A 16644-nucleotide genomic window follows, 5' to 3' on the forward strand; every position below is an offset into this window, starting at 1 on the left:
CGACTTAACAGCATGAGGGGCACGCTCATTGGCTGGAATTGCATAGCTATGTGCTAGAGGTGTTGGGAGCAGCAGCTCCCTGAAACGTATCCCTGGAGAGTACCCAGCGACAATCCAAGTGGTCTTCCCCATAGACCTGGGGGTGCATGGCCCGGGGGGAAGACGCACAGTTTTTGGAAAAGGCCTATGGCGAAAACGCCCTGATGGGCATCCAGCTGAAGGAGGATCTTCCTGGTGGAGGCCAATTCCCACACATGGAGGTGAACCCGGATTTCTGTTGTCTTGGGGACCTCTCAGTGGGTCCATGGTGGAGATCTAGTGTTGCCAAGCCTCTAGCCAGGTGGGGTTGCAGTGTCGCGGTAGCGGGAGGTGGTGGACGACCCGGACAGCTGGGTGGAGGAGCAGCCTCGCGGATTTGGGGGTGCGTGATACTCTGCCCCGGGGAGCGGCCGGAGTCAAACATAGGAGGACACGAGAGCGAGCGGATCGGATCTTAAGAGGCTGTGTTGCCAGGGCCACCCAGGAGCAGGATGACGATCCACCGACCCAGCAGCGAGCACCCCCTGATGACCAGATGCAATTGCAGTTCCAGCAGATACTGGAGGCAATCGCGGACACGAAAGCAACGCTCCACTAAGATATCAGCAAAGTGGCAGTGGGTCTTGGGCTACTGTGAGATGAACACAAAAAACTGTTGGAAAGGGTCAAGATAAACAAAAGCGCTGTTGCAGAAATAGCACTGGCGCAGGCTGAGGCTGCGCAGCAATTGGAGGCACTGACGGAGAGAGTGAGCGTGCTCAAACGCAGGGCCGAGGATGCAGAAGGACGAAACTGACGGAACAATGTGCGAGTAGTGGGCCTACCAGAGGGGGCAGAAGGGAACGACATTGTGACGTACCTGGAAAACTGGTTTGTACTGTTATAGCCCCAGAGGGACTCACAGCCTTTTCTACTCTGGAGAGGGCACACAGGGTTCCGGCAAAGCCACTGGCCCCGGGGCGCCCACCGAGGTCGATGGTGGCTAGACTGCTTCAGTCCGCAACTGTGATTTGCTTCTGCAAAGAGCGAGAATGGGGGGGCCTTCATTGTGGAAAATACAAAAGTCATGTTGTACCCTGACTACATGATGGAGGTGCAGCGTAAACGGGCCTCCTATTTGGCAGTAAAAAATGCGCTGAGAGATGAGGGCCTTCAGTATTCTTTGATGTTCCCAGCGAAACTGCGAATCATCCTGGATGGCACCACGCACTACGCTGACTCCCCTACCGAAGCGTGGGACTGGCTGGAGACTTACAGAAAGAAGACACAGAGAAACTGAAACCCGGAGGGCATGCAGGACAGCATTTCAAGCAGGCCGAGGGGCCCACGCAGGCGAACCTGTAAGAGAACCCAGACGAAGCCCACAGACACTCAAACGGCACAGGAGAGGGCAGAGGAACTCCAGGCTGTGGTGGCACAGGTGCAGGGTTGTACCACTGTGTCAAGTGAAAAAGCTGGCACCACAGGGGACTCAATGGGTAATGATTCGGAGACTTCACTGGGTACTGGGGGTCGTATGCCGGAAAAGACTCCACAGATGGCGGATGGCATAATTTGATGGGAGGGGGACCAAATCAGGGTGAACAGTGGAGGTCTGACTGTTTCTGGAGTTGAGGAGATGTTGTTGAGGAGTTGGAGATGCTTGTTTTCTGCGAGGGGGCTGATGCATATGGGGAAAGGGGATCCAGGCTAGCCGAGTTCCCCAGCCCCTCTGTAGCTGACAGGGGATGTTGCGTGTTTTTTTAGGTTTGGATGGGTACTAGTTTCAGAGTAGCTGTCCTGGGGATGTGGAGTTTGGGAATTTTGTTACCACTAGGGAGTTCTGGGACCAGGCATGTTGCTGAAATTGCTTTTGGAGCCGTTCAGGTAGCACGGTTGAGATGGGGTCCACTAATAACCTGAAGTGTTTATCATGGGATGTGTGGGATATGCATTCCATGTGGCGCCGTCAAAAGTTGCATTCTTATTTGGTGCGGAAAGGAGTACACATTGCATTCCTACAGGAACCACATTTACAGGAGCGCTAAGGAGTAGCATGGCAGCGCAGATGGCGGGCCAGCTGTTTTATACTATCTACTCTGCCTTTGCTCGTGGGGTGTTGATTTGGATTAGGGTGGGGGTGCCTTTCCAATGCAAGGAAAAACGTATAGACCCAAAGGGTCGGTACGTAGTGGTTTTTGGGAGGATGGATGGATGCGACATTGCTCTGGGGAGCATCTATGGTCCCAACACAGAGCAGCCGGCCTTTTTCTCACAGCTCCCTGGGAAACTGGCTCCCTATTTAAAAGGTTCTGTGTTGCTAGGAGGGGATTTTAATTGCATTTCAGATGTACTACTGGGTAGGTCACACTCCCCACTTCCCAATGCCCCCATGCATAGGCTAGACATAATTGGCAACACCGGTGGGGATTGGTTGACATTTGGAGAGTCCATCACCCAGAGGAACAAGATTACTCGTTCTTTTCTGCACTGCATGACCTCCATGTGACCTTTGTGTGAGACTGCCTTGCCTTGCTGTATACCCCAGAAGTGCATGCTGGTGTGCAGGGAGCGAGTATCTTGTTAGGACTCTCTCGGACCATAACCCTGTCCTGATCTGGATGCAATGGTCGCAACTCCGGACACAGATTCTGAAATGGCGCCTGTGACCGGAGGCATTGAAGGACCTGGTATTCCGTGAGGCTGTGGGCGAAGCTATCGTGCAATATTTTGAGCTCAACCAAGGGACCGCCTCCATGCCTTTGGGGGAATGGGACACTTTTAAGGCAGTGATATGAGACCGGAGCATTGCTGATGTGATAGGAGTGCACAGAGTGTTGTTGGCTGAAGTAGCAGAAACGGAGCAGAAGTTGTGGGATGTGGAAAAAAGGCCAACTGTTGGAGGCAAGGGAGGCGGTGGCAAGTCAAGTGGAGCGAGTCTGCTGCTTTGATTATAAGTCTTATCTTACCTGTACCCATGTAGAGGGGGACATGGCGGGGACCCTCCTGGCCTGGTTAGCTAGTCCGACGTGAAGGGGAACGCCAATTCTGGAGATCCTAGACAACCTGGGGATAGTCTGTTTTACTCAAGAGGTTATCAATGAGCTGTTCTATGATTTTCATAGGGAGTTATATAGGACCAAAACAACTAGCACAAGTAATGACCTGGTCGAGTTCCCACACGAGCTTCAATTACTGCGCTTAGATGATGAGCAGGCGGAGGCGCTGGGTGCAGACATTGAATTGCGAGAGGTGCAGCCGACTATTAAGCATATGGCAAGGAATAAGATCCTGGGAATGGGCAGACTCCCAATTGAATTCTATTTGACTTACTCTGAACTCTTAGCCCCACACTTAGTGAAATTATATAATGAGGCTAGACACCTGGGCCACCTCCCGGTCTCCACGAGGGAGGCAGTTATCATCCCCTTCTCAAGCCCGGCAAGCCGGCATGGGACAGGACTGCATATCGCCCGCTCTCCATGCTTAATACAGACTATAAGATACTAACCCGTATACTGGCCACCAGACTATTATCACACATGCCGACCCTAATTTACTGGGACCAAGCCGGCTTCATCCCGGCCCGAAATATGTCCTTAAATATCCAACGCTTACTGCAGGTGCTAGAAGCAGATTCTTATACGAAGGGCACAGCTGCTGTACTTGCAGTCAACATAGAAAAGGCACTTGATAGGTTGCAATGGCCGTATTTATTTCATGCAATGGCTGGTTTTGGGTTGGGAGAAGCATATATAGCATGGACGGCGCTACTTTATCAGTCCTCTATGGCGCGAGTCAGAATGGGTGGTGTGATCTCGGATGCATGTGAAGTGAGTAGAGACATGAGACAGGCATGCCCTTTATCCCCACTCCTCTTCGTGTTGGCAATGGAAACCTTGGCGATGAAGGATAGGACTGGAAGGTACTACCCGGGGCTACAGGTGGGGGAGCAGGCTCCTCATATAGATAGCCCTGTATGCGGACGACTTACTTATGTTCTTAGTAGATACGGAGCGACCGTTAGAGGGTACATGCTCTGCTGCTTGAGCTGGGAGAGGTGTTTGGCCTCAGAGTTCATTGGGCCAAATCATACCTATTTCCAGTCATAAGGGATAGGAGTGGCCCGCAAAATGTGGCAGGTGTGAGGTGGAAGAATGACTGCCTCCTGTATTTGGGCATCTGGATATATCATACACGCCCAGACTTGCTAGAGGGTAATGTGATTAGAGCGCTGAGAGGTCTGGTAGGCAGCTTTGAGTTCTGGGGCACACTGCCATTATCAGTGGCGGGCGAGTGGCCAAACTTAAAATGGTGGCCCTCCATCAGTAGCTTTATTGTTTTGTGACGCTGCCAATTTGGATACAGGCGCTGGTCTTTAAACAACTCACATCCATGATTACACGCTTTCTATGGCGCACTGGAAGACGCCGAGTAGCCCTCTCCATATTACAGTGGCCGATACCAGAGCGTGGATGGGCGGTACCGGATTTCGAGACTTACTATTTAGCTGCGCAGATGCAGTGGCTGACACAGATAACAGTGTTGAGATTGCGCGGTCCGGAGCTTGAGAGAGGAGGAGCCCCAGAATTGAGGTTGTTCTCACAAATCCTATTGGACCTTCCTGTCCGGATGGGTGACTTGTCTGAGGACCTTAAGACAGCGAGACAATGTTTGAGGAGGAGTGTTAAGCGCGCAGGCCTGAAATTGCCATATGCTCCCGATATACCGCTCTCTGTGTGTGAAGCGCTTACTCATGGGGGCTCTTGGCAGGCATTGAGCGATTGGGAGGAGAGGGTCTTGTGAATCTTGGGGACCTTTAAGAGGATGGCACTATGCTGCCCTTCTACATTTTGCAGGAGCGATTTGGCTTGCAAGAAGGGGACTTCATTGCTGCATGCTGCCCTTACGGCGGCTATACGTGCACACTGGAACGAGGGCCAGACCGAGCCTATAACTTCTTTGTCTTGCCAGTATGTCGTGACTGCAGCAGGAAAGTATAAGGCAGTCACATGCCTTTACAGGCGCATGACTCTGGAGAGGCTCGCTCCTTTGGATACTCTTAGGCTCAAATGGGAAGCGGACCTGGGAGATGAGATACCAGATAGGGCATGGGCCGATATACTCAAGCGGGTGTGGAAAGGCATCAGGAACGCTCGGTTTCAGTTGGTGCATTTCCATATCCTGCACTGGGCCTACCTGACCCCGGTGAAAATCAGAGCATATTTTAACATGGATTCAGATGAGTGTCCGCGCTGTAGGTGGGAGGGGGCAGATTTCCCACATATGATATGGGGGTGCCCATTGCTAGCAAATATTGGATGGAGGTGGCTGACCTGTTGAATGCGGTAACAGAAAGAGGCTTGGATCCGGCTTTGGGAACATGCATCTTGCACTGGTTTCCTCATACGGCTAAAACTGAGATCACTAGCAAGTTTATAGACATGGGGTTACTGCTGGCCAAGAGGGAAATAACGATGCACTGGAAAGCGAGAGCGGCCCCTAGCATAACCAGATGGATGAAGGAATTCAACAAATGGGCGGAATTTGATGGGATAGTGAGATTGCAAATGGCAGTGAGATCAGGGAGTGAGAGAGCGCTGGAGGCGGCCAGAGCATGGGAGCACTTGGTGGGATTACTGAAGGATCCAGACAGTGATAGTGATAGTGAGGGTGATTCTACCACCATTGCACAGGAACCGGACCAACACACCACAAACTCACCACAGGACAGGCAGGAATGAGCTTGCAGTGCGAAGGATAGGTAATCAGGGGCAGGAGCCACGCACATGATCACATCCTTGGATCAAGGGACTAAATTTATGTATGTGATAATGATGGATGTTATTGCACATTTCACTGCTAGTAGCGACATGCCTGGGGGGAGGGAAGCTGGGAGCGGGAAGGGGAGGCTGGAGTTTGAGTAGGCTAGACTAGATTGATTATGTTTATTATTGGTTAATTAAGGATATGTTTGCTTAAGTGAAGGGCTGAAAGGATTATTCTGTTTGGAATCGGAGTTTCTTTAACTTTATAATTTTTCTACTTTTGGTACTGATTAATTTTTGTACTTTTGAATGTCCTTTTAGAGATACTACAATGGGGGGCGTGAAGGGTACTCATTCTAGAGTATTGGGCCTGAACAATAACATGGGCACTTGAGATTTATACTGCCATGAACTGACGTTGATTTGAGCCTTCTAACTGTATTTGCAAAACTAATAAAGTTTGCAGAAAAGGAGCATTCACCACTCACCAGAAAGCCTTCCTGTCTCTGCTCCTCGAAACCTCGCCCAGTTCGGCCCATGCTTCTTCTCGTAGCTCCTTCTTTCTCGCCATTCTGGCTGTCTTCTAATCAGCCTGAAGTTTCTTTATTAAAACTTTATTACTGGGGTTCTTTTTAATGGCTGTGTGTAAATCTCTGGAAGCTTTCGAACAGTTGGAATCAAACCACCTTGTCTTAAAAGGGTCATACTTTTGGCTGGACACTTTAGGTTTGAATTAATCAAAAATAACATTTTGTTAAAAGCTGTTACTACCTGATGGCTATTGTGTTACAGACTAAACAGGATTCTATCGCTAGGAATACCTTCTTAGCAACCTTTGGTAGGAATAAAATTGGATCTATTTTCTCCCACTTGATGGTAAAACCATTTGTCCTACTCAGTATCGGCTTTGGGGCATGTATGGACCCTAGCTTGTTTCGTAGCAGCCCAGCAAAGCTAAAATGGAGGAAAGCATGATCACTAAATTCTGTCAGCTCCACTCCTGAGGACTTCATACAAGTTCTGTAGTTGGCCTGGATGATAGTGTCAATTTCAAATAACTCCGCGCATGGAGAGCGACCACTTTCCCCAAATAATTTGAATAATTTATAAGTTTGACTTGATACCATCAACCAAGGAATTAATTTTGCCCCCTCCCACATGCGTACTACTTAAAAAGGTTGAAATGGCGGAGCAAAGAGGATAGAGAAGCTGATGGCTGAGGTCTACTTATGTGCTGGGACCAAAGAAGTAATAAAAAACAAAACAGGAAAATATGAAAATGCGCAACCAGTAGATGGGGACCGACGAAAGGCATGGGAAATTTTAAACAACATTTTATTGGAAAAATTCCCAGCTAAAAATCAGTTACTCAAGTACAGCTTCAGCAGAAAACATAATGGGGACACAGGGAATCATCCTACGCAAGCAAAAATCTCAAATATTGTGAGAAATTAGGATAATTACAAAGCTGTTAAAACAAAAGCGAAGAACAGATAGATCTAGATTACAAAAACTAAGAGCTCAATACAAGAAAAACTGTTGGAAAGCAAAAACAAGATATCAGGTTGACTTGCGGAATAAACTTCCCATGGCAAGCAAACAACCGAACAGTAAAAAAATGTTGGCAGTTGATAAATGGACTGTCAATCGGGAAGACCAGATAACAAAACGCGGGGATCAACGCATCCACATGGGAAGCACACATCCGAGAAGTGTATGCAGAACCAGAGCCCAAAGGAAAAAAACTCTGATGAAGAAACCAAATGGAGGTCAGATCCATCCTCACTAAACCAGATATACCATCAGGTCACAAGTCCTAAAAAAAGAAGTGGGGGGATTCTGACGTCACAACAGGAAGCGACGTCACAAAAGGTGGCTTGTACCATCAGACTCATTGCCTCCCCTCGCTCACCCCTTAGATGCAATTGCATCAGAGAAGCCAGCGCCGGTGCAGCGTTCTGAATGGGCTCCGATCTCGCCCTAGAGAGGCCAAGGAGTGAATGTGGGGCTCCATTTGCTTCAGTTATCGAGCTCCTGGTAAAACAAGTGGGGGGACACCGTGCACCTGTGTGGTACCCCGACTCGAGCTCTGTATACCATGTAGATTATGAAAAGAATAATAAGTACATCATCCATCCTAATATAAACATCTCCGCAGTAGCAAACATAGAACAATTAATCAAAATCATAAAGAAACTAAACCAGAAAGCGCAGCAGTACCGAACAGTAGCCCAAAAGCTCTCTTCAAAGGAGACGTAACATATTGGACCCACTATTTCTAACCACTCTTCAACCAGCTGAATCGTACCAATCACATCCCAGAGTCCTGGAAAGGTACCATCTTCCAAATGATTTTTAAAAGCGAGAATTCAGCAATACTAACAAACTATAGGCTCATTGCATTAATAGAGGTAGAGGCTAAGCTCCACGCAGCCTGTCTACTTCAGCATCTTAATAAATGGACAGAAGATAACAAGCTCGTACCTCAGATCCAAACAGGGTTCAGGGCTGGTATGGGGATGTTAATGAATCTAACAGCATTAAACCTTCTAGCTGAAAATCCAAAAATAAGAACAAGCGGCTCTTTGCTTGCTTTGTGGACCTCAAGTCCGCATTAGACCGTGTGCCTCGAGGACACCTATGGCAAAAAATGGCAAACAGAGCATCCCAAGCAACTTACTGAAGGCAATCATAGAGTTACATACAGGAACCTGGGCTCAGGTCAAAATTGAAGATGGCAGCCGAGCGACAAAAAAAAATCAACACAAGTAACGGATTAAAACGGGTGAGTGCTAGCTCCTAGTCTGCTTAACTTATATCTTGCTGACCTTGCAGAAGCACTCCGGATAGATCATTGTCACCCACCAACGCTGGCCAAAGAGGAAATTGGATACCTTCAGTACGCAGATAACATCGTCCCACTAAGCCAAACGCGAATAGGATTACAACGCAGCATGAAGGCCCTAAAAACATAAATGGACAAACAAGGGCTAGAACTAAACCTGAAAAAGACAAACGTAGTACGGCTGGTAGACTCCAAATATAAGACACTCTCCTGGTTCTGAGATGGGAAAAAAGTCAAGGTAAAAGACACATTTAAATATCTAGGATTTAATGTTGAGCATAAAATGAATTATAAACAGCAGTTAGCAGCAATGTTGGCAAAAACTGAATCATTAATCTATGGTTTTAAATTATTAAAAAAGAAACCGAGCTGCCCGTCACTCAGCCACCTGCTAATCGTTATGCACGCCCAGTTAATGCTAACAGTGACCTATGGCACAGAAACGATGAGGGGTCGTGAAGAATTTACCCTAAATAAAATCCATACAAGAGTGTACAAATCTGCGTTTAGCATTTCGAAATCAGCCTCTCCATCACAAGTTCGATTGGAGTTCAGTTTCATAAACTAAACATTTCTAAGCAAAGGCGCATACATTAAACTATGCTGGAGGCTGCGTGCATCTGAAAAAGGCTCCATTGTTAACTTGTGCTGGCATGGGCGTAGGAAGTGTGGGGGACGCGGGGGATATATCCCCCCCAGATTTTGGAGTGGGGGGACATGGGGGACAAGGGTGGGGGGGACGAGGGGACACAAGAATTTCCCCTCTCTCTCCTGTTTGTGGCAGGGCCATTAGCGCGTGAAAGCGCTAACTAATGGCCCTGCACTTGACCTGCCTGGAGTCAAAGAGGCCACCCGCCCTCTGCCCTTTGTTATGCTGCAGTAAGGTTCGGCATCCTTTGAAGGTGAGAGAAGGAAAACAAAACTGTCTCTTTTTCTTCATGCCCAGAGACTGCCTCTTGTTTCCCTGTGAAATGGATCCAAAAAAGGTGGAACACTTTGGCTGGAAGTGTCCTCATTTTCCGACCGTTTTCTATTCAAAAGAAAAACCTCAGAACGTAGAGCAAAATAATTAAATTCCTAAATAAAGCAATACAGAGTGGTCTGCAGACAGACAAATTGTTATTTACACCCACACACATTAGCGCCACTTTACAGAGTTTGCCAGGGAAAGCGCTAATTTGCTTTAAACAACTGTTTTTCCAGGGTGGGGAAGTGCACCATTCTTAAAGGGACTGCAATACCTGGTTGATGGTTGGAATGGAAACGTTTAATATGATCGTTTTCAACTGTTTTAAATATTTAGCTTATAAAATGTGGCGCTGTGTTCGGGGATGTGGTCTTTTTTAAACCAAACTGCTTACATTTTGAAACGATATAACCAATGGACATTGAAACAGGTCCCTTCCTGGTCCTGTAGCCATGTCCTGAACTTTTCAGGCAAAATTACTTACTGATTTCTGAATAATGAGTTTTTGAATAATGAGTTTAAAACCATTAAGGCAACCATGTTATTACTAATTACAGGTCACATGCTTTGCATATTCTTTCATTCCCTATGAGTGTTTGCTTTTTCCAGGGTCTTATTCATTTTTTTTCAGGTAGCATTTTACTGTTGTCTAGTGCATCATTTTAATTTAGTCACAGCACAATTGAGTTGTAGCTGAAGGCCGTGCGAGTTTCTCTCAGTCGGGCAGTATGGAGTTCAACGTGGGAGAAGATGTGGCACTCTGGCCAGAGCTGCTGAATTTGGAACTGGAGAACCATGTTCAGCCTTCATGACCAGTCCACCAGACCACAGAAGGCCCAATAGACCTTAGAAGCCCTGGTGTCTTAGCACCCGCACGGGACCCTAACAATGGCAAGTGTGAGTTAACCTTGAAGGCCTGTCCACCACAATCCACACTGCAGTTCAACTCCAGTCTTGTGAGCAGGCATACCAAGAAGCACACTCTAGATCGACTGTGACTCTGTCACTGAGGTCACAAGACCCTTGAGGCCAGTCCACTTCACCAATTGGTACCACCATTGGCCTTTTTCAGCAGTAGTCGTGCAACTTAACAGGGGTTGGCAATGTAGGATTTGCATGCACACCAAACTTAAGGGGGTGATTGTAATGGCGGTAAGACAGCCACATCGCCACGTCGGTGGATGTCCCACCGCCATCGGTGACTGCATCACTGCCCGCCATATTACAATGGTGGGTGGCTCCCTGGCGGTTGTAAAGACCAACCACCACACACCCAACAGGCTCCTTGAGCCCGCCAGTGAAGCGGAGGGGCTCGTGGTTCCTACAATGCTGGTGGTGCCTACCAGGCAATGCTCTAGGGGTTACGATGTCCCTTACCTGCCAGCCTATCCATGGCGGTTCACCCGCCATGGAAAAGCTGGCAGAAAGGGACATTGGGGGCCCGTAGTAGGCCCCTTTCCCCCTAGCTCCCAGACATGGGACCTGGGGGGCATCTATGATGCCCCCTACATATCACTGCCCCATGTGGCAGGCACCACATTGTGCCTGCCACGTAGTGCAGTGATATATGTAGCATGTCCCTTTTTTTACATTGCAGTGGATGATAGATAGGCACTGCGAACTCCGTAGTGGCAGTCGCACTGTAATGCCTATCGTGTGGCTGCCACCTTGAAGGACAGCGGTCCCATTCCCCGATTCGATGGGGGACAGACTGAAGTCTGTCTGCCATCGTAATCAGCCCCTAAGTTTGCAAACTTCTTGGTGTCTGCTTCATGCACAGACAAATTTAACATGTGCAGCCTGCTTTCGAGCTACTCGATTTAAGCAGCAATGGAGGCCAAAACTATGTCGCTGTGCTGACTAAATTATGCAACAATAAAAAGGCTGCAGCGTAATGTGGTACATTTTATGATACTCTATTATTTCGACATATTTATACATACTTACAGCCTCTGCAAAGCTTTTGCCTCATTAATACCTGTGTAACATACAAATGCAGCAGTGGGAAAGGTGACCAGTCAACCATTGCAAAGGGCCCTACAGTTCACAGCAACATAAGTCCCGTTTCTTTTAGTAATTTTTGATCCGTTTGAGCTACAAAATTGTTTTGGGTGAAATCGTTAGATTATGCAGCAGATGTGGCAAATATGATACAGCCATAGTTAAGTGGAAAACATTTTTCCACTTAACTTAATTTTGCCCCAACATTGTAGTTGATCAATTTGTAAGTTCCCCAGCAGTCCTACAACACAGGGCCACTTTTAAACTGACCTCAGGCTTCATCAGTGCACACATTCAAGCGCAGAAAGGGCTGCTGGCCTCTAAACTGTCATGCCCTATTATATTCCAGGGAATTAAAGGTAGTTCTAATCCCCCTACCCTATTATGTACTAGCGCCTTATGGGAGAGGTCATGCCAATCATAGGAGTACCCCATAGTGCACCCTAGTGTATGTAGGTGTTTTCACTATATTTTTAAGTGTCTGTTTCCGAATAGCACTGGACCGGGGCCTGTTTAGGCAGAGGCCAGGGTCAGTCAGAGTCAGGTAGCACCAGTCAGCAAAAAGTTGGGGAGTGCCCAGGACACAGGGTGGCTTTGCAACACTAGAGAAGCACAAATTAGAGAAGCACAAACTTAAAACATAACACCATGGTTTGGGGGGTTCTCTTTAATAATCAGAATTGATTTCTATCCCAATGAACCCATTTTCCAACATTAGGGTAAAGAAAGGCTCGGGAGAAATCATAACATTCTAATCTATACTTTGACGTTTTCATGCAGCTCTTTGATGACGGTTAATAGCTCACTGTTCAATGTTAGAATGTTAACTTATAAACTGCAAATATCAAAAGAATCTCTCAGACAAAAGCAGTAACTCAATGACCTATTTACATGATATGCATTTTGTGATATGCATGGTACGTGTTCTTTGCAGCAGGCATATTAACCCACTGTGTCTACCTTACCATCAGTCAATACTTCCAATAGACAAACCTCCGATCTCTCTCAATAAGAACATTAATCACTGAATTTATCTTCACATTTTTATTGTTGCCTAAAAATTGCTGGAGACCAGGAATGCAGCAGCAGGTACTTTTCAAACCATAATGCACTGGCAAACATTACGCCTCCATCCTAAGTCAGCGACCTTTCTTTGCTTGGGACAAGAAGAAGCAAGATTCATATACATGTTCTTTTTACATTTGGTCTGATTACTATATGAATGTAAATAACAATAAAGCATAATGCAAACTGTGACTACATGCCTGCTTTTCTCAATATTTCACTTCGAAAGTATGCGATTATATTTGTTTAACGGGCTGTGATTTGTATAGGGGCACTGGAAAGTCCACAAGGTTGTCCCTGTCCCCGCCAGAATTTTAGTGTCTCCTACGCCCCTGTGTGCTGGACAGAGATTGAGGATCAAAAACAGAACAAAAAATGTTTCTGGGAATTCCATCTAAATCAGGCTTTTGAGGAACTATGCGCACAAGGGGCCCGATTCACAGAATGAACTTAAGACTCAATCCTAAACTTACTACTATTTTGATATTCACAGAATGCACTTACTACTTTTGGCATTCACAGAATGCACTTACTACTTTTGGTATTCACAGAATGAACTTACTACTTTTGGTATTCACAGAAGTTAGGATTTTGTCTTAAGTCTGTCTTAAGTCTGTCTTAAGTCTGTCTTAAGTCTGTCTTAAGACAAACTTAAGACAAAATCCTAACTTCTGTGAATACCAAAAGTAGTAAGTTCATTCTGTGAATGCCAAAAGTAGTAAGTGCATTCTGTGAATGCCAAAAGTAGTAAGTGCATTCTGTGAATACCAAAATAGTAGTAAATTTAGGATTGAGTCTTAAGTTCATTCTGTGAATCGGGCCCATCAAGTCTGGAGAGCCAGTGTTGGTAAAGCTGTCTTTTGTAAAGCAATCAAGGCAACAACCATTCATCTGTCTCATACATATGAACACCTTCTTATGAAGACGCCACGCCTGGGAAGCTATCAATTCATATTTAAAATTGCTGCCCCAGGAATACTTATCAACTCATTTTTCAATGACTATAAAATATCAGTTTATGCTATTCCGCTTTGGCATGTGGGAAACGAAGGATCTTATCCCCAAATGGAAAGAGAAGTTTCAAAGCCAAGAATGTCGACTGTGCAAACATAAGCAAGAATCTCTAAAAACATTCTTTGCGTATGGCCAAAGTACATGATAAAATACATTTTTTTAAGGAAATATTTATAAAACTGAACATCCACACCTGAAGACAAGCAGTAACCAACTGATTAGGAGGTCCTTCAATCCCCCTATCCAGCAGGGGGTAAAAAAATTAAAACTGAATCTCAAAAAGAAATAAAACAAACAAAAGATCAATATCTTAAAAGGACCACAAGGTAGAGTAGAACACCTAAGAACACTTATGATCATTCGCAGTTCAGAAAAGGTCAACCTTCTGTAGTAATGTTAACTTTTAAGATTACAGCTCGTATGAAGCACTAGCACTTTCAAAGGTTAAATTCGATGACTTCTAGTAGATACAACGAAGAAGTTGTCTCTTCTGTCTAGCAGTTTAAAAAAATTCAATGTATACAACATATACAAGTACATCAATTAATAACCTCAGAGGCCTTACCGAGAAGGGCAACCAATACTCGAATCCAGCTGAATTTGTCAACACATTTGCACTTTATCTACAATAGAACTGTTTCCCACAATAAAAAGTGGCTGTAAGACAACGTTTTTATATTTTTTATAATAGGTTTACCCATGGATTTTACTATGATGTCACTATTTAAGTAAGAGTGAACTTTGAATCAGGAAGGAGTAAGACTAGCCTGGGACAACGCGCACTTTAAAAAGAATCCATTTTCATCTATGTTTAAATCTTTACATAGAAATCTTTGTCAAATAAGTGACTAAAAGGTTTTTATGAATGTATTTTAGTGTAATGGTTTTTAAAGAATTAACACTTGAATAAACAAAACTAAAGTAAATTAAAACTATCAGTACCCTGGGCCTGTACATTAAGTGCTACTAGTGGATAGCACACTCATTGTGCCACCCACTGAAGCAGCACTGTAAAACATCTCATGTCTGCCATTGCATCCTATGTGTGCAGTTTAAACTGTCATTTCAGTGTGGCAACATTCACTTTTTAATACTTATGTCACCATGAAGGAAAGCTCTAAAGGATCATAGGGCAGGTTTCACCACAGTAAAAACTCCTAAGGTTGTGTTCACTGTTGGAAGGCCTGTGTCTCTCACTGACTAACACTGGATTATATCTTACAATCAATAAGTGCTAATGTCAGATAGGGAGCAGATAGAGATATGTTGTTTACACTCAAGTGAATTGTAATTTGAAAACCTCTTTAATGTCAAGGTTGGATTTTAAGTCACAATACTGAAAATGGCACTTTTAGAAAGTTGGCATTTTTTGTCCAAACCACCTCTGCCATCCTGCCAGTGTCCTTGGTCACATGTCTGTAAATGGCTCTGCTGTTGGGGTTTGTGTATTGCTTCCAGACAGTAAGGTAAAGGGGGTTTTGGTGTAAACAGGATGGGCCATACTGCCAAGATGTCTGGGGAGGGGCAGTAACCAACCCCACTTGGACTTTAAAGGACTTTATTACAGGGGACACAAAGGAACCTGACATTAGTCCAGCCCTACCTTTTGTCACCCCAGACAATCTGGAGCCTTGACTAGGGAAGGAACTTTCCAGAACAGGTTTTTTGGGTTCAATAGGCAGTCCCTCCACACAAAGGCTGACAGCATGGATAAATATGGACCTTCGGTGCCAATCTCACAACAATCCGGACCTGTGGAAGTTTCAGAAGATGAATAGCTCTGCTGCCAGAGGGCTGCCCTGCTGCTTGAACGATGCCTTGCTGTCTGAAGAAAGGTCTGATTCTGGGCTACACATTGTGACTCCAAGCATCAGTTGACTGACCTCCTGTGTGAGCTACAGGGACACAGCAAGCTTCAGAGGCCTCCTGCAACTGCTCAGCTGATCAGTTACAACTGGGCCTGCCTGGCCTCTGTTGGAGTGAGTCCTGATCTCCAAGCGATGTCCCAGCAGTCTTGGGCCCTTGGCTGGCATCAGTGCAAGCTCCTCCAAGAAGGAATGGGGAAAATATTGAACTTTGGGCCCGGTTATGCAGAAACTGTGCCGCCCGAGATTATTTCCAACACGAAGCTCCAATTGGACTGCTCTACAAGCTGACAGGGACCGTCTGCAACAACCAGTCTCACCAGACCTGTGCTTTGCGCTACAGCAACAACAACCCTCAAAGACCACCAACTTAAAGCTCCAGTGGCGACAGGATGTTCGTGCTACAGCAACACCCGTCTGTGACTCTTGACCTGCTCTTTGCACCGAAAGCCCCCTTCTCCCGGCCTCCTCCAGAACAAACTAAACTCTTTGCGCCTGACTTAAGAAAGTAACTCTTCAGCCTAACTAACTTGGTCCCTATATCCAACCCACGCTCTATCTCAGTTGGCCTGAACTTGTGACTTTCCCCCATCTAGCGCAACCAGATGACCGCAAGTGGCACTTTGTGCCTTTAGGCACTATTTTCAGCAACACATTTTTTATTCAAAATCTCCGTTTCTACTGATTGGATTTTTTGTTATTCTGGTATCATTGTATTTATTAAAATGTACTCTATTTTTCTAAACTGGTTTGGGACTTTTCTTGCGTGTTGTTTTGACTTTATCACTGTTTGTGTGATGCATAGATACTTTACACATTGGCTCTAAGTTAATCCTGACTGCTTTGTGCCAAGCTATCAGAGGGTTAAGTACAGGTCAATTTAGTGACTTTTTGTGGTTCACCCTGAAAATTATTGCAGTTGATGTTTGAGTGGGGTGTCCACCCCTCTCATCTAAAACCCCAAATTTTTACAGGTACTTTTGGGGGTTTTTAGCCAGATTTCAACCATTAGTCTGTTGTGTCATTCTTTACTTTCTTGCCTGTTCCAGTGTGCATTAGCCAATTGCACTTTGAGCTACGGTATGCTTCCCTTTCACAAGG

Source organism: Lissotriton vulgaris, chromosome 4_1 (assembly GCF_964263255.1).
Source record: "Lissotriton vulgaris chromosome 4_1, aLisVul1.2, whole genome shotgun sequence".
Lineage (NCBI taxonomy): Eukaryota > Metazoa > Chordata > Amphibia > Caudata > Salamandridae > Lissotriton > Lissotriton vulgaris.